At 34.9% G+C, this 19753-nt stretch overlaps 1 protein-coding gene across 6 annotated transcripts in view; it reads right to left on the reverse strand.

Annotated features, from left to right (window-relative positions):
• The window catches only part of MACROD2 (mono-ADP ribosylhydrolase 2), a 2138630-nt gene that overhangs the window by 122792 nt on the left and 1996085 nt on the right, over nt 1-19753 (reverse strand). The window lies entirely within an intron of this gene.

Genomic DNA, 19753 nt, shown 5'->3' on the forward strand with positions numbered 1-19753 from the left:
TTCTCTGTGGACTCTATAATTCAGCAACACTGGAGTATTTGTGGCTCTTTTCAAGACACTTAATCTCCCATTTCCCTGACTTTGCTTTGACTCTCTCTCATTCCTGGAATGCTATCTTGGCTCAACACCATCTTTCAGTTTTGATGATTTCCTTGTAATCTTCAGTTTAAATTCTACCTTTTGGAAGAGGCCTTTCTTAGCCCCTTCCACTGCTCCTCACTACCCCGGATTCTAATGCCTTCTTATCTGAGATTGCCTATCATCTACTCTGTATACATTTTGTATGTACTTATGTAGCTAGTTATTTAAGTTATCTCTCCTATTAGAATGTAAGGGCAGCAGGGACTATCTATTACTTTTTTAAATGGATTCCCAGAATTTAGCGCAATGCTTGGCACATAATAAATGCTTAATGCATTCTTTTTGATTGAGTGGATTGTGGAAAGCTCCTTACTTCCTTACTGAATGTTCTACATTGTTAACTATACTACCTTTCAATCTTTCATAACTTAGTCATATGTTCATTTGGACCTTATATTGGTATATAACATGAGATGTTTTATTCCTGTTGTGTTGCTGTTGGTGTTTGTTCATTTGATTTGTATACTGACTGAGTCTTTACTCCTGTTTTGAGGTCTTTGGGTTTATGAGTTTATTGAACACATGCTATAACGTTAATGCTGTACATAATTTGTTTCTCTGATCAACTTGTCATTGTTGTTGTTCAGTCATTCAGTCATGTCTGACCCTCATGTCAGTCATGATCCTCTGAACCATAGTGCAACAACACTGTTCATAGTTTTTCTTAACAAAGTTACTGGAATGGTTTGCCATTTCCTTCTCTACTGGATTAAGACAAACGGAGCTTAGGCAACTTGCCCAGGGTCACACAGCTAAGTGTCTGAAGCCAGATTTGAACTCAAGTCTTCCTGACTCCAGGCCCAGGGCTCTACCCACTAAGCCACCTAGCTGCCCCAACTAACTAATCAACTACCAAAATACTAAATAGTTTTGATTACTGTTTGTAGTATAGGAGTTTGAGGCAATTTCTTACTAGCTCCCAATTACTTAAAAAAAAATATTTCTCTTGAGATTCTTTACTTTTTATTCCTCTACATCATTTTTTTAAACTTTTCTTAGCTCTACAAAATAATCTTTTAGTAGTTTCCTTGCTATGGCACTGAATAAATAAATTGATTTAGGTAGTATTATCACTTTTTCTATTGCACAGCCCAATCATGAGAAATTAATATCTTTCCAATTATTGAGATTTGTATTTATTTTTGAAAAGAATGTTTTGTAGTTGTAGTAATATAATTCCTATGGGTGTTCTGGTCATTGGATTCCCAATTTTTTTTTTATACTCTGTACCTATTTTGAATGGAATTTCTCTTCTTATCTCTTCCTCCTGTATTTTTTGATGATTGATGAAAAAGTTGATGATTTACATGCATTTAGTTACTTTGCTAACATTATTGTTTCAATTAATTTTGAATTTTTGGCTTCTCAGAGTAAACTATTATACCATATACAAAAATGGTCATTTTATTTCCTCATTGCCTATATTTACTCCTAGTTCTTTTTCTTGTCTCATTGCCATAGCTTTCACATCTAGTACTATATCAAACAATAGTGTTGACAATGGGCATCCTTGTTTTACCCTTGAATTCACTGGAAAGAATTCAGCTTATGGATTTCACGTATAATGTTGGCTCTTAGTTTGACAAAGATATCATTTACTGTTTTAAGGAAAGGTATAATTATCTGTGGTTTTTTTTCCCCCAGAAATGTTTTGCATTGTGTGAAAACTTTTTTCTTTATTGATATCATTGTGTGATTTAAAAAATTAATGTGGTCTTTTAAGGTTATAGTTTTCTTAATACTGAATGAGTCCTGCATCTCTGGTAAAAATTCTACCTGGTCATATCATATTATCATTGTGAAAGGTTGTTGGAGTCTCTTTGCTAATATTTTCTTTAAAATTACTATATTGATATTGATCTTAATACCTTGCTTTAGATTAGACTGTATTTATATCAGAGAGATGATTTGGTATGGTGCCTTTCCCCTCTAGTTTTATACTTTATTTAATATTGGAATTAACTGTTCTTTGCCTGTTTGATAGAATTCACTGTAAATCCATCTTTGGGAGTTTAGATATCGGCAGTTCAAATTATTTTTCTGAGATTGTGTTACTTAAGTTTTCCCTATCTTGTTTTGTTAATCTGGGTATATTCTATTTCTTGTAAATATTCATCCATTTCATTTAAATTGTCAGTTTTGTTGGCATATATATAGGGCAAAATTATTTCTAGTTATTTCTTTTATTTTTCACTTGTTAGTATTTTTGCCTTTTCCTTTTTGATGGGCAATTTGGTTTTGCTCTTTCTTATTAAATTATAATCAGACTAGCTAGCGCGGTTTATTTATTTAGGTTTATTTACCAAATCAGTGTTTTTATTCAATTTTGTTAAATCTTTTCTTTGATTTTCAGACTTTATAGTTTGATGCTTAGTTGGCATTTTTTATTTATTGATTTTCTAGTTTGTTTTCAGTTGAAAGCCCAATTCATTCATCTATTCTTTATTTTTTTTGTTATTGTTGTTGATGAAAATGTTTTAGAAAGTTAAATTTTCAAATGGTTCATCTTCCTCATTTTCAGGAAGAGCTGTATATCTGCTGCTTAGCTCCAAGTATTAGGTGGCATTTCTTCTTCCCTTTCTCCTCTGCACCATCCTGCCACCCTTCAACATAGCCTCTATCTCTTCAAATCCTTCTTCTTCTTTATATCACATTGGAACCCTTCCTTCATTATTTTAAAATAACATTTCCTTGTCCTTTATAACCTGGAGAGTGGGCTGATGTCTCTTACAACCTTTACCTTCCCTTTTTAGGAAGAATACTAGCCTTCATTTTGAACATAGATAATAGTCACTTGGTTATGGCAGGAATAAAAACATTACTCACTCTCTGTAGGTTCCATCAAAATTCTCCTTGATTTCCATGCACATTACTAGAACAGGATCTTTAAAATTAAATTTCACCTCTCTAAAGCATATGTTTAATATTCATGCTTTTTTGCATTTTTTTGAGTTTTGTATGCCCTAGAATATGGTCTGCTTTTTATAAAGGTGCTAAGTACAATAAAGAAATGTATGTGTATGCATATATATATAAAATATGTGTATGTGTATATATATATATATATATATATATATATATATATTCATTTCTATTCTTTTTCGCTAAGAGACAAAGTTCTATCAGATTTAACTTTTCTAAAATGGCATTCAATTCCTTAACTTCTTTCTTATTAATCTGTTTGTTAAATTTGTCTGGTTCTGAAAGGGGTACACTGAGGTTTTTAACCACTATAATTTTCTCATCCATCTCTTTCTATAATTCCATTTATTTTTCCTTTATGCTATTCAGGGCATACACACACATATTCATACATACATACACACATGTATGTATACATGCATACACACACATACATACATATATGTGTGTGTGTGTGTGTGTGTATATATATATATATATATATATATATATAATTCATATTACTTCATTGTCTATGGCGCCTTTCAGCACAATAAAGATTTCCTGTTTATTTCTTTTAACAACATCTATTTTTATTTTTACCCTGTCTGAGATCAAGACTGTCAAAGCACTCCTCCCTCCCTTTTCTGCTTTTAGCTGGAGCATGATAAATTCTTCTCCATCCCCTTATTTTGACTCTGTGTGAATCTTTATGCTTCAAGTGTGTTTCTTATAAACTACAAATTAGATTCTATTTTCTAATCCATTCTGCTACTCTCCTTCATTTTATGGATGAGTTAATCTCATTCATGTTCACTGTTATGATTGCTAATTGCATATTTCCCTATACTGTACCCTCATATTGTTACCTCTCTTAGCAGTTTGCCTACTGCTTTACAAAGAAGAAATTTGTGAAAGAGAAATAATGTGATCAACACTAGTGACTTATAAATAAAATGAGCTGCTTCTACTTCATTGTCCTTTTCTTCTTGTCTTGATTTGATTTCTTACCCTTTCTTTTTTTGCCCTGTTAGTCTCACCTTCAGTATCAACCTTCTAAAGTTGAAATTTGTTTTTATCATCTTACCTCATATCCTTTTCTTTTCATGTCCCTATTTCTCTGTTGATTATGATGTACTTTTACTACCTATAGCAAATTCTGTGTGTGTTTAACTTGTTATCTGTTCAATTCTCCTTTGTTTGGTTCAGTTAGGACTGAGGTTCACTTGACTCTTTTCCTTCTTTACACACACCACAAAAATTAGAAATCGCTATTTCCTTTTTTGGTCTGTTTTTATTTTTTTTATTTATTTTTTTATTTTTTGGTGGGCAATTGGGGTTAAGTGACTTACCCAGAGTCACACAGCTAGTGAATGTTATGTGTCTGAGACTGAATTTGAACTCAGGTCCTTCCTGACTCTAAGGCCAGTGCTCTATCCACTGCACCACCAAGCTGCCCCAGAAATAACTATTTTTAAACCCTTTTTTCCTCCTTTTTATACATTCCTCTTACCTTTCCTTCTCTTTCCCTTCCTAAATCCTGCAGAACAGAATTGATCCACCCCCAGGTGCTCTGATCACTTTATTAAACTCACTTAGTGTCCTCTAAAGACATTAAGATTCTGAAAGGACTTTTGTTTCTTCTCTCCTTTTTAGAAAATTAACATTTCATCATCACATATCCCCTTCTATTTGCTCAAAGAAATTTACTTTTCTAGATATCTACTGGCATGTTTCATTTCAAAGTTTCTATACAGATTTGGAATTTTCATCAAGAATGTTTAAAAGTGCTATTACATTAAAAATATACTTTTTCCCATGTAGGATTGTGTCAGCTTTTCAGAGCAAGTTATTCTTGGTCATAAACATTTATCTTTTGTCCACTGGAATGTTTTATTCCAAGACATCATTTCATTTATTCTAGATGCTAGCAGGTCTTGTACCATCCTTGTTGTATTCCCTTATTACTTGAACTCTTTCTTTCTAGCTGTTTTCACTATTTTTACTTTGGTCTTATAGCTCTGCATTTGCACATGTCATTTCTGGGACTTTACTTTTTTTAGGTTTCTTTCAGAAGGTGATGAGTGAATTATTTCTATTTTCACTTTGTTTTCTGGTTCTAATAGAATCATGTAATTTTAACTTTTGATTTCTTAAAACAGTACATACTTTTTGTTTGGGATCATGCATTTCAGGGAGTCCATTGATTCTTAAAATATTTTCCATGTCAGTTATTTTTGTTAGCAGATATCTCACATTTTTGTCCATTTTTTAACATTTTGATTTTGTACTAATATCTTTTGTCATTTCAGAGAGTCAATGATTTCTGTTTGGTCTGTTTCAATTTTCATGGAATCCATTACTTGGGTAAGCTTTATCACCTCCTGTTCTAATCTATTAATTCTCCTTCCAATTCTTTCTTCTATTTTATTAATTCAAATTTATTTCATTTTTATCTCTTGCCTCATTTTCCCCCCTAAACATTTCCATAGTCTTTGTGGAAAATCTATTTTTTTTCCTCTGAGTTTCTGCTAGCAGTTTTTGTGGAAGTTACTCTCTTTTAGGTTAGACTTTTCGGTATCATTGAATCTAGGCTTTGTGCCAAGGCCAGGATACTCCCTCTGCTACACTTTTGTTTAGAAGGGGTTATTCTTATTTGATCTTGACCTGAGTCACTTGTTTTCCTTTACCTCCCACAGCACATCTGTGCTAAGAGTCTGATATGTTTTAGTGCCACATGGATTACTGAGGTTCAGAGAGCTGGGTCTTCAGAGCCCTCAATACCATCTCCAGATATAGGACAATTGATATCTGAGCCCATCAACTTCTGATATCTCTGTCTGAGTACTTCTACCCCTATACTGATAACTGCTACTTCTGGTCACTTCCACAGTTTACACTGTGGCTTTACCTTCCTGGAGTTTTCCAAGGTAGTACTTCGCACTTGCTGTTTCTGGACAGAATGTCTTATAAAATACAAGTATCTCTGGTTCTTCTTTGAGTTGTCTGAGAGGCTTCCATCATATTTACTTAGAATAATATACATATTAGGCCTATTTTACGGTAGGATTGCCTACATATTCCTGTGGGGTTCTGACTAATTTTTTTGTGTGTGTGTAGTTCTATGTAGTTTAATGATGATGAAAGTCAGTTTCTCTTTTTAATTTTTTGATCATTATTTGATCGAATGATAGTTTCAAGTTTTTGCTGGAGTAGATGTGTTAGAGATGGAATGCCTGAATAAATTTAAGCAGCTCTCTTGACCATAAGTTCATTGATATCATTTTTGATTAAAATTTTTGCAATGCATTAGGATCTCTGGCTTACTTTGCTTGTTACCCAAACTTGGTGCATTTGTAAATGGACACTGGAAGCCATGAATTCTGTTACTGTCTCCTTTCTTGGATTTTTGTCTTTTGTGAATTTCTGGGCATCTCTACTACTGTTCTTCCTACATTATCCCTATTCTCTCCCCACCCCATGTATATTTTCCTTTTCATTTTCCTTCTCATTTTTTAAAATCAGGAATATAATTGGTATGCATATGAATTATCTTCATAATGATTATGTAGAATTGAAGAAATATCCTCTTCACCTCCCTATTCTGGTAGCAATAAAATCCATGATTTTCTACAACTGTTCAATGTCTTCTCTTCCACATGTCTTGAGAAATGATTCCTTAGTATCTTAAAAATGTTACCACTTCCAACCTTGATCTCTTCTATTTATACTTGTTCTATTTCGAATGACCTTCTCTTCTTTCATTCTTAATGCCATTTTTCACTTCTTCTTGTAGTATGTTAGAGAATATAATGTGTGAGTTTAACTATTGTGTTTCCACTGTCATTGATGGAGAAATTAGTTATAATTATCATGAGAAATATTTTCTTATTTTCCTCTGTTTATTATTTTCCTTCCAATTTCATCCTTAATGTGCTTGAAAGATTTACTAGGTTTCTTAGAAAGCTTTTAAATTTTTTTTCACTCCATTGTTTCTTATGCTTTTTGACACAATGCTGCTGTTCCTTCTCTTTTTCCATCCTCCTCCATAAGACTTTCCAAATATGTTTATTTGCTGAATGAGTGTTGGTCATGGCTGCCAAGAAGATAAAGTCTTTGTTAGTTAAAGTGGTTTCTAAGCTCTTTTGGCTTCCTTATAGTGATTGTCTTATACAGATTAAACTTTTTAGAACATGGTGATAATCCATTTTAATGCCTATTCTTTTTTCTATTTCCTATTTTTTTCTAGTCAGATTGGAGCCATATTTATTGTATAATGCATCTTCTCATTTTTATTCTTCGAAATTCGTATTGAATTTGATCTTTGTTTTAACATCTGATTATATCCAGGTAGCTGATTAAAAAGTGACTCCCACACAGGAAAGCAGTCATCTCATATTTGTTAAAATACACTCAATTTTATTTTTTGTGATAGTATTTAGCATTTGATTTGTCTAGTATTTTTTTTATTATATTCTTTAAGAAAATTTCATAATCTACGAATTTGAGGCTTCCATAGTCTACAAACTTCTGTTCTTTTTTGTTTATTGATCATGTCATATTTTTCATAGTTTTCAACATTTTTCAATACATTTCCCTATGCTCACTTTTTTTTATTGAAGTAACTATGTATTTGCATATATTTCATTCTTATTTGAAGGTTCTCAAAGAGTTATTTTTCTTCAAAGAATTCTTTACCTCTTCTTCCTTGTCTGAGGTGACTATATGGCCCAGTGTGTAGAATACTGGGTCTTGAATTGAGAAGAGCTTAGTTCAAATGCAGACTCAACACTTACTTGCTGTGTGACCATGGCCAGTTAATTTAACTTGGTTGCTTCAGTTTCTTCATTTGTGATATGGACATAATAAAAGCACCTACTTCTGAGGATTAAATGAGATATTTTTGTAAAGTACTTAGTACCATGTATGGCATATAGTAGGTCCTATGTAAATATTTATTCCTTTCCTAGCCTTCTCCCCTCTTCTTCAAAAGATGTCAGTGACTAAGTTATTTTACCTTCATAGTGGTCTTTTTGATTATGCTTAACATGAATACTGAAATATGAGAATACAAAGAATGACATGAAATTATGTTTCTCGAAGTCTCTTCAGACAGGATAAAATGTCACCAATTCTTTTAATTGCTTCTCATAGGAAAACCTGTGAGACATCCTTCCATTTATCTATCGATGTATGTTGGACATTTGCCACAGAATATGTCTTAAATCATATCAAATGGTTTTAGTAACTTTCACTAATTTGATCAGATTATCAATGCATGTAATTGGATTTCTTTTTTTACAACTTCAGTGAATAAATATCATTTGCCCTTTACCAGAAAACAAGTTAATTGCTATCTTTGCAAATCCTTGTGCTCTTTCAAAAGTTAATTCTGAAGTCCTAGGTAAAAATTGCCAAGTATTCAAGTAAAACAGTTCTGGAAAATTCTTTCTGCTCTGAATTTCCCTTCATGCATGCTTCTGCAATATCACATTTTCAAAAGAATTCAGCTAAGGAAGGGAATTTCCCATGAGAGAGAATGCGATCAAATCTATCTCTAAAGACCTTGCATGTTGAGGAACAAACTTATTTGGGATCCTAGCCAATAGGAAAGACTGTTTCAGGAGTGTGGGTAATGTGTTTGGAGAATTCTCAAGGGCAGATGACCTCTAATTCACCAAGTAATTTTTCTGAAAAAAAAAATCCAAATCACTTTTCATTTGTATTTTCTATAGTTAAGTAAATTCTATAAGTGACATATAACATATAGGTATATATGTATGTGTGAATTCAAATCTGGCTTCAGACACTTACTAGCTGTGTGACCCTGGGCAAGTCACTTAACCCTGTTTGCCCCCAGTTTCCTCATCTATAAAATGATCTTGAGAAGGAAATAGCAAACCCTTTGCCAGGAAAATCCCAAATGGGGTCACACAGAGTCAGACATGACTGAAATGCCTTGACAACAACAAAATATGTGTGTGTTACATAATTAAATTATCTAAGGAACCATTTAATCCATAAAAGAATCAGTTTAGCATGCATATGGCCACTTAGCACTTTATTAGAATCATAAAATACTATAGTGTAGAGATCATGTAATCCAAGTTCCTTGTTTTACAAAATAAGAAACTGAGGCCCATAGAAATTAAATGACTTTTACAAGGTCACATGGCAACCTGGAAACAGAGCCAGGACTAAAAACCATATTCTATACCTCTCCTGCCTACAGTTAAGGAAGTCTGGTTTTGTACCATGAACATCACTCTTCTTCTCAAGGCCAGAAGTACACTAGCTTGATGCCTCCCTAGGAACACTGAGGAGGAAAGTGTCTTTTTTTTTTAATTCTCTTTTTGTACTATCCATATCTGGGTATATTGATGATGTATAGAAAGAACAGCAAATCTCAGATTGCATCTACTCAGTCTCAAAATATTTGTTCAATAATTCAGTAAAGTTCCATTTACAGGTCTGTTTGATTTGTCTATACTGCATCAAAAAGTGGTTTGATTTTTTTCCAACAATTTGGTTCAATTCAATTCAATAAACATTCATGATCATTTTTATTGACTAATGATTTTTGTTTTACTGGGCTTTCTGAATTTACTATAAGCTCATAGTATCATTGATCTAGAATGAGAAGGGACCTTAGACTCAATTCGGTCTAGCACCTTGTACACAGAAATAACAGTAGGCAGCAGTCAGGAGACTTGAATTCTACTTTTGGCCTTAACACCTTCTGTGATCTTGGTTAAAAAACTCAACCTTTCTGGTCCTAAATTTCTTAATCAATAAAATGAGTAGGTTGGACCACATGACCTCTAAGCCTCCTTTTATCTCTTCATTTCTATGATTTCATTAGCAGACATTTAGTATCACAAATACATACACACACACACACACATTATTTATTGGTATATTATTTTTCAACTTTATTAATATATTACTTTTATTGATACAGCTCTTCAAACCCATCTTGACCTTTGGGACCAGAAGGAAATTTAACTGAGATAAGACTATGGCAGTTTTAATAAAACTTGACCCTAATTTCTGGTTGTAAGTATCCTAGTGAGTAAGAAATGATGAGACCTGAGCACATATTAACAGAGTTTGATGTTTTTGAGAATAAAACTTGGAGAAGTTTATTTGGTGTATTTAATAATATGAACAATGATCTTTTACCATGTGGTAATTAGGTGTGGTAAAGCAATTTATATGCCAAAGTTACTATTACTTTTATGCATTTCTGTTCTGGCTTTGTTAATTTTTCTTTAGCTATAACTATAGAATCATAGAATTTTAGAACTTAGAGGAGTATTAGAAATCACTAAACAAAACCTCTCCTTTAAAAGATGAGGAAATTAAAGCCCAGAGAGTTGAAATAAATTGTTTTAGCTCCCACTAGTTTAGTGGGAGAGTCAGTATTAAACACAGGTCTCTTGATTTCCTGTCCATATGTCATATTTCAAAAGTAATGTTGAGAGTTTTACTTTATATGTTATATGCATTAATCCATATTATTAGAGCTACAGCTATCACGAGGCTCATAGGCATTTTCCCCAAGGTTACCCCAAAGGGTAACCATCAGGTGCTCAAAGGTGCATCTTCAAGCTTCATTTTGTGGCCCTCTGGAGTGTATCAAATAGGTATTAAATTCAAATAGAAACAGAGGCTAAACCATATATAAGGATCCCTACAGACTTCATATTGATTTGGAAAGCCACATATTAACATTATCTATATTCTATTGCATTTTATTTATTTTGTTAAAATATTTCCCAATGAAATTTTAATATGGTTCAGACTATACTCAGGAGCATTGCCCATGTATGACTGAGAGCCAAGACATTTTAAAGGATGGGCTGTGCCCTTTTGGAATGACTATACCATAGTGAGACTCTCCTTTGTACCACTGAGCCCTCTTCCCTTCCCCGTCACCAAATTAATTTGATTCAGGCATAGTTTCAGCTAGTTACAATTCTGCTCATTACACATACACATAAATAGGCAAGTAATCAGTTTCTAAGTACCTACTATGTGCTAGTCACTGTGTTAAGCATTATTGATGCAAAAAAAGTAAAATTGTTCCTGCCCCACATATACATACACACATGCACACACACACACACACCCACACACACCCCTTGACTATTATATACAGCAAAAGATTCAATATCTTATTCATTCACTGCTGGGCTTACACTAGAAAAAAAAATAACTCTCTTAAGGCTTATAACTGAGATCACCCGTATTCATTCTCTCTCCCCTGCTTGCCCCAAGTCATAGATCCAATGTATTTAGAAATTTTCTTGTCTCTTCTATTTCTATTCCTTTCACATGTCCCAGGTACACTGAAATCCTGGACCTCAAATCTGTGGATAGAGATTGACCCCATAAACATGGAAGGATAAGGGAAGAGAAACCTAGGCTGGGGGTGGTGACACAATGGAAGGAAAAGGGGACAATGAGAATGGGCTCTGAATTCCGGAATCTGGAAATCTTAGTGCAGAGAAACAGATTGTGTTAAGGTTAACAAAGGGGGATCTATTTATTCTTAAGCAGGAAAGAGGAAGGAGGATAGGAGAGGTGTCTGCCAGGTAGATCTGTGGTGGAGTTGAGTGACGATAACACGCATGATCCTTTGTCTGAGCAGCTCTGAGCAATACATTTCCAGCAGCCACAGGAAAGGTGAATCCTTGGTTTGTTCTCCTCTAGAGCAGGGAAGCATCAGTGGGGGAAGGGAGGGTAAGATTAATACCATTACTGGGGCAGCTAGGTGGTGCAGTGGATAGAGCACCAGCCCTGAAGTCAGGAAGACCTGAGTTCAAATCTGGCCTCAGACCAAACACTTGACACTTACTAGCTGTGTGACCCTGGTCAAATCACTTAATCCCAATTGCCTTAAAAAAAAAAAGACCATTACTGCACCAAGCCCCTTGGAAAGATTAAATCAGGTTTACTAATAAAACCCATTTTATGAGTAGGCAAGGTTACGATTTCAGGAGCCCTCTGTCCCATATATAACTTGGTTCAGTGAAAAGAGCACTGGATTTAGTGTGAGGAGGCCTGTCTTCAAATTCTGCCTGTGTTATCCTGGACAAGTCAAGTAAGCTTTCTTGGCTTCAGATTCTTCACTATAAGATGAGAAGTTGGCCTAGTTGGCCGCTCATGTCCTTTCCACCCTTGATCCAGGATCCAATTAAGATCCCCCGATGTGTCAGCTAATGACCAAAATTCCTTTATTAGAAACAAGACCTTTCATTGCACAATCAGAAAATATGGATTTAAATTGCAAATGCTTCATTGACGCAGAATTTTGATGACAATGCATTCCTATGAGAGCATTATCCATCAATTATTTAGTGAGTGTGAGTGAAATCAGATTCTTTGCAGTTCTATAGAGGGGAAAGAGGTATGTTTGCCCTTTGGTACAATGTTCCTTTGGACCCTAGGCTTGACAGTCTGATGTCAATGTCAAAACCAGGTAGATAGATTTCATCTGAGCAGCCAGACAGATTTCATGCATTTATTTTCCTTTTGTAACACCTCCTGTATTTTGTAGCAAAGAAGGAGGATAACTAGGAGATGTAAACATTTGTTTTGTCAAGTGGTACCCAGCAGCAGTTAACTAGTTTTTTTTTTTAATCATGGCATGTTTTTTAATTAAAAAATTAAATTAAAATGCTTTTAAAGAATTTTTTCTAGAAGAAAACACATTAAGCTGAAACCAGAAATCAGAATTGACTTTAAAGGAAGGTCTTATACATTTCATATGACTTAGAGCTAGAAAGGCCTTTTGAAATCATCCATAGCAAGCTCTTCATTGTGCAGGGGAAGCAACTTGTTTTGTCCAATGATTCCCAAAGTAACACTATCTACCTGAGAAATAGCAGTAGTAGTTGTCAGAATAAGAGTACTACATAGATAATATTTATACAGGGTATTCCAAAAGTCTGAGTGCAGTTTTAAGCTATCAATAGCTTAATATTAATCATAATTATTATGTTAATCATTAATTATATTATATATAATTATAATAATAGCTTAAAACTTCATTAAGACTTCTGGGACAAACTACACAGAGTTTTAGGGTTTACAAAGTGCTTTACATACGTTAACTCATTGAACTCAAAGCAATCTAGTGAGGGAGAGGAGTTAAAAATTATTATTATCCCTATTTTATGGATGAGAAAATTGAGATTGACAGAAGTTGAGTATTTTGCACAGAGTCATATCACTAGTAGGTGTCAGAGATAGGATTCAAATTAAGGACATCTAGACTCTAAGCCCAAAAATGTATTCATTATACTATAGTGCCTCTATACTCAATATACCATCTGGTATTAAGTATTTTTCTTTTAATATTACTGAGCAGATGCATATTAAATGGCCAACACAGAGAAAATTCAGGATACTCTGCATATGTTTAAGTGATATCTGTTATGACAGGTGCTGAACATGAATCTTGTTCCTGTTAAAGTATCCACTTTGGTTTCAGCTTTTGATCTGCCAATGGAAATCTAAGTAATCTGACGACATTCCTTACCAGTTGTTAGCAAAAACTTGTTACTATCCAGCTGGTCTGGATTGATTTATTAATAAATTTTTTTTTAGAAAAAACCATATTTATTTTAACTAATATAGTTTTATGAGATTTAAATTGGATAGAACCAAATAGAATTATAGATCAGATGCAATTTCCACTCAAGGAAGTATAGGATATGTGTTTTCCCTAAACTCACCCCTCTTCCAAAATTTCCTATTTATGTCAAGGGTACTAACATCCTTTGAGTCACACAGGTTCACAACTTTGGTATTTATTTTGGTTCCTTACTTTGTCTTTAATCCACATATCTAATCAGTTAACAAATTGTATCATTTCCACCTCCACATCACCTCCTGCGTCTATCAACTTCTTTCTACTCAAAGGGCCACTACTTTAGTTCAGGCCTTTGTTATCTTTTGTTTGGACTAGGCAACAACCTCAGGATGTCTCCCTGACTCAGATCTTACCCCACTCCAATTGATACTACAATTGATACCCCGCTGCCAACATGATTTTCATAAAAGACCACATCTAACCATGCACTTCCTTTCTCAATAAACTTTTCTGACTCCCTACTACATGTAGAGTCAAATATAAACTCTTCTGTCTGGCTCTGAAAGCCCTTCACAAAATACCACCAACTTACCTTTCCAACTTTATTATGTATTGCTCCTTTCCCCGCACTCTGTAGTCCAGCTTCTCTGCATGATTTCTACTCCAGGATACTCTCTGGTTGGCCTCTTCTTTTCCCAAACCAATCCCCTTCCCAGCTTCCTTTTGTGCATTGTCTTTCTTTTCATTCTTTGTCTTTCTTTCTCTCTTTCTTTCTTTCTTTCTTTCTTTCTTTCTTTCTTTCTTTCTTTCTTTCTTTCTTTCTCTCTCTCTCTTTCTTTCTCTCTCTCTCTCTTTCTCTCTCTCTTTCTCTCTCTCTCTCTCTTTCTTTCTTTCCTTCCTTCTTCTCTCTCTCTTCCTTTCTTCCTTTTTCTTTCCTTCCTCCTCTCTTTTATCCCCAGTTCTTAGCATATTGCCTAACATATAGCAGGCACTTAATACACGTTTATTGATGAATAATTGGCTCTAACTTCCATAGCTCTCTGTGAACCCAAAGAATTATCTGATAATGTTAATAGTTGAAGATACTTTTCTGATATAGATTTAAAAAATCTGAAGTTCCATGTTAGTGCTGCCCAACAAATTTTTAATAAGACCATAATTAATCATTTTTGTTACCCAAGATAAGATACTCAAATACATACCATGATTGTGGAGACCTTGGAACACATGGTCCTATGTGGGAAGAAACTAGCCAGCAAGAGCAAAAAAGATACTATGCTATTGCTTCCTACAAATAGTAAACTCAAGATACCTCAAGAGTGCCACTAGGTAGGCCAGTATGGGATTACAACATACACAAAGCAGTTTAATACAAGGTAAATTGAGGAAGGAGAAAGCACTGACATATGAACAGATTAGGAAGGCTTCACAAATGAGGCATTCCTTAATTAACTGATTGAGGTGGCAGCAGAGCTGGGGCTTGATGGAGGATAAGGATTCTGTGAGGCAGAGGGATGAGAGATTGTATTCCAGGTACAGGTCCCAGGTGATTTGAATGTATGGAGGTGAAAGAGGGTGTGTCAGGCTCAGAGGAGAGTGAGTAGCTCATTTTGGAATATACAGCGAGCACACAAAGAGTAGTCTCAAATAAGATTGAAGATGAAGGTAGGAGCCAGAGGTCCTTAAAAATAAGCTTAAATAGTCTAGAAGCAATCAGGAGTCAAAGAAAGTTTTTGAGCAGGGAAACAGCATGGTTTGATCTGTACTTTAGAGAGATCACTCTGGCAGTTGAACAAAGGACTGATGGGTTGAAAAAGGAAGAGATAGCGGGGGATACCAATTAGGAGAAAACAATACTAGATTTTTCCATGTAGAAAGTGATGAAGGTCTGAACTAAGGTGATGCTTGTATGAATGCAGAAAAAGATACATATGAAAGATAGATAGAAGTGACAAAACTTGACAACTGACTGGATGTGGGTGATTAGGAAGAGAGGAGTCCATTTAATTTATTCTGATAAATGTTTAGTAAGAATCAATAATAACTAGGAAGCTGGTGGTACTTTCAAAAGAACTAAGGAACCTTGGTGGGGTGACAGGTTGAAAAGGAGAACATAATGATTTCTATTTTGAACATATTAGGTTTGAGATGCCAATAGCATATCACATGGAAATGTCCATTGTGGGGGACTGGAAGACAAAAGAGATTAGTGCTGTAGGAGTGATCTGTGTAGATAAGATAAATGACAGACTTTGAAAGACAGTGAAGGATAGAAGGGCCTGGCATGTTATGGTCCTTGGAATCATGAAGAGTTGGACATGACTGAGCAACTGAACAACAACAAAATCCAGGAGATCACCAAGACGGAAAGAGAAGTAGACTCAGGATGGAGCACCCACTGTTTAGGGACATTGGAAAGTCACATTTCTAGCAAAGAGAACTAAAAAGTGATCAGAAAGGTAAAAGGAGAACCAGGAGAGAATAGCATCAAGCAATGCTAAGGAGGAGATCATATCCAGGAAGAAAGAGTAACAATATCAAAAGCCCAAAAAGTCACTTTTCCTCTCTCCCCCTTAGTGCCTTCATCTTTAAAATGTGAGGGCTAAACTAAATGATTTTTAAAATTCCCTTCAGCTCTAAATCTTATGCTTCTATCACTATTTTAACCTTTTGACACACTGGTCAATAAGAAAGCAAAGAGAGATTGAGGGCAGGCATTCAAAGAACAAAATCAGCTCCAGAAGCTAGTATCTTTTCCATAAGATGTTGCATTGAAATATTTTAATGTCTCTGGTACAGACAACATGAAAACTGTTTTGCTTCCTCTTAAGTGTGACTCTTTAACTGTGCTTATAACTCCATTCAAGTCAGCTCATCTTTCTAATCCCATTTCATTCTGACATAGGCAAAGCTATTTCCTGTTTTCTTTGGGCAGGCAGGCAGGGCAGGGTAGGGGTGGGGGAAGGAAAGTGCAGGGGGAGTAGAGGAAATTTTAGTACTAAAATCATTGTGGGAAAACAAACAAACAAACCACATACTCCAGAAATGATTGAATGAATGGAAAAATGTTGGTGATTTCAATGGAGGGGGAAAAAAAAGCCATCTATACTCTCCATGACTCTTACACTCAAGAAGAAGATGGCACATCAAGAGCAAACACAGAAAACAACAGCAAGAGTCAAGATCTTCATGAAGGCCTGGGGTTCAGCCAAAATATTCTGCCACTTATCTGAGAGAATGCAATGAACATTTCTATTCGAGATCTTAGTACTGTAGAGCTCATAAATAGCCCAGATGTCACAGAGAAGAGATGTATATGAAAGGTAATAACGGAGAATGTTTGGAATGAATCCTCAACATTTCTGACTGCTGTTAACCCCACTTTGACCTCAGTTTTTACTGTTTTCAATGGCAGATGCAATTTTTTTTTCATTCAATGCACTATTTTTATCAGCCAGTCAAGATGGCAGTTATACTAGTGCTAGACAGCTGGACTCAGCTTTGAATTAACGATCAAGTAAACACAGTGGGCTTATAAACATGTTATTTCAGAATGAAAGGGCAACAATCACAGTCTACAAAATTATAATAAAAATGAGAGATGGATCAAATACCAGTGCAGAATTTATTTATAGCTTTCACCAGAACCTCTCCACCTTTCCTCCTCCAAACTAAATTAATAGGCCTTAATGGAAAAGCAGTATTATATAATCACTAGAATGGCTTGGAGTCAGGAAGACTTGAGTACAAATCCTTCTTTCTATACTGGCTAACTGCACAACTATGAACAAAGTACTTAATTTTCTTAGCCTCAGTTTCCTCACCTGTAAGATGGGAATAATAATACTTGCACCATCTATATCTCAGGATTGTTGTGAGACTCAGACGAGATGACGGAAATGCTTTGCAAACCTTAACGAGTTATATGAATGTCAGGACAATCTATTAAAAGTAAGCTGTGTCTGAACATTTGAGTTTGTTATAAATGACATAGTGCCTGGTTCAAATGACCATCCATTAAGTGTTTTATAAATGGCTACTTATTTTCATCTTTCATCATCCTAATTAATCATGTTATCAATCAACAAGAATAAATAAGTGCTTACTATCCACCAAGAACTGTCCTAAGTTCTAGGGGTTTAAGTAGAGGCAAAAACAGATACTCATCTTCATGGAGTTTAGTTTACATTCTTCTGGAGAAGACAGCATGCAAATAACTATACACACACACACACAAGATAGATACAAAGTGGATGGCAGACAACCTTAGATACTAATAATTCAAGCATATTAATAATAATTGACAACCTTAGATGCCAGTAATTGAAGATGCTTTCTTTGAAGAGACAGATCTAGCAGCTAAAATAAATCTAAGAGAATCTAGAATATTTTGAACAATTAAAGCTGTGATCTCCTACAAGCATCAAGATCAGTGTGACTATGTGATAGTAGCATAGTGATCAGCCAAGCAACACAACAGAGAAATAAATCTCAGCCTGAGACAATGGAAGGAGCATGTCTTTTTCTTACTCTTATCATTGGCCTTGTAAAACCTCAAACTATTTATTGTGATGAAATGATCTGAATGTCCAGTTCAGTTTGTCTGTGATGAACCACACTTTCTGTCTTTTTCTATCATGTTGCCATTTCTGCCTCTGTATGATGTGTTTATATGTAGTTTCTTATCAGAATCTCCCTAAAGGGTTCATAAGTAGGCACAGTGTTTGCATCCCCATTCACTAGCAGTTGGGACTGTGATGTCAAAGCTGGCTTTCAGAGAGCTGGGTGACAAGGCATTCATTAGTAAAGTAAGTATGTGATAGGTGATCTCTTCATCTTACTCTCATCTCTAAACACACACACACACACACACACACACACCCCACTACATCTAGCTGAGCAAAATGACTACTATAACTTCCCCAAGCAAATTGAAACAGAGGCTTGAGGCATGTATTTAGCAGATTCTCAAAGATTTCAAATGTCCTTTTCTTTGGTAAACTCATTAAAAGAACAAAAGTTGATTTGTGATATTTTGGAATGAATTATATTTGCGTATCACTCTCAAGTAGCCTCAGAACTTTTACCCAAGCAGCATAAACTGAGAAAATAATAGCTAAATAAATAGATGATATTTTTATAGAGCTTTAGTTTACAAAATACTTTATCCATGTTATTGCACTTGTAGTTCAAAAATGAAAGAAGGTTTGAACTCTGTTCTTCTTGCCTACAAATTAAACACATTGTGCTTTATACCACCTAGTTATCAATTGTAGAAATAGGCCAATATCTACAGGAAAGTGGAGACATTTTAAAGATGTTATTAAAACTTCAAAAAATAGCTTTGAACACTTGCCAGGTAGGAACGAGGGCCAATGAAAAAGGACATTCTTTGTATGGATCATATATTTTGACTTGATATAAAGAATAATTTTTTTTTTTTAACAATCAGAACCATCCACAAGTGGAAAGGGCTGCCTCAGGAATTAGGAGGCTGTCTCTTACTGGATGTCTTCAAGTAAAAGCTAGGTGACCAATTGTTGAGTATATTGTAGATAGGATTCTTGTTAAAAAGTATTTTGGGTGACTTAGTGGGTTAGATAGAATGTTGAACTGAGAATCAGGAAGACCTGAGTTCATATCTTCCCTCAGATTGAATGGCCCTGGCCAAGTTACTTTACATCTTAGCCTTCATTTCCTCATTTGCAAAATGGGGAACAATAATAGCACATACTTCACAAGGTGGATGTGAGGATTAAATGTGATCATATGTTTCATGCTCTACAAACCAGATTAAAATTAAATTAAACATTAAAAAGTGCTATATTGTTGTCATTTTTCAGTTGTGTCTGATTTTTTGTGACCCCACTTGGGGTTTTCTTGGTAGAGAATCTGGAGTGGTTTGCCATTTCCTTCTCCAGCTCACTTTACAGATGAGGAAACTGAGGCCAACAGGGTTAAGTGACTTGCCCAAAGTCACACAGCTAGTAAGATTCTGAGGCTAGATTGGAACTCAGGAAGGTGAGTCTACCTGACTCCAGACCCAGCACTCTATCCACTGCACTACTGAGCTGCACCTATAAGTGCAATATAAGCACTATATAATTGCAA

This window comes from Phascolarctos cinereus, unplaced genomic scaffold, assembly GCF_003287225.1.
Source record: "Phascolarctos cinereus isolate Bilbo 61053 unplaced genomic scaffold, phaCin_HiC Scaffold_2;HRSCAF=192, whole genome shotgun sequence".
Classification (NCBI taxonomy): Eukaryota; Metazoa; Chordata; class Mammalia; order Diprotodontia; family Phascolarctidae; genus Phascolarctos; species Phascolarctos cinereus.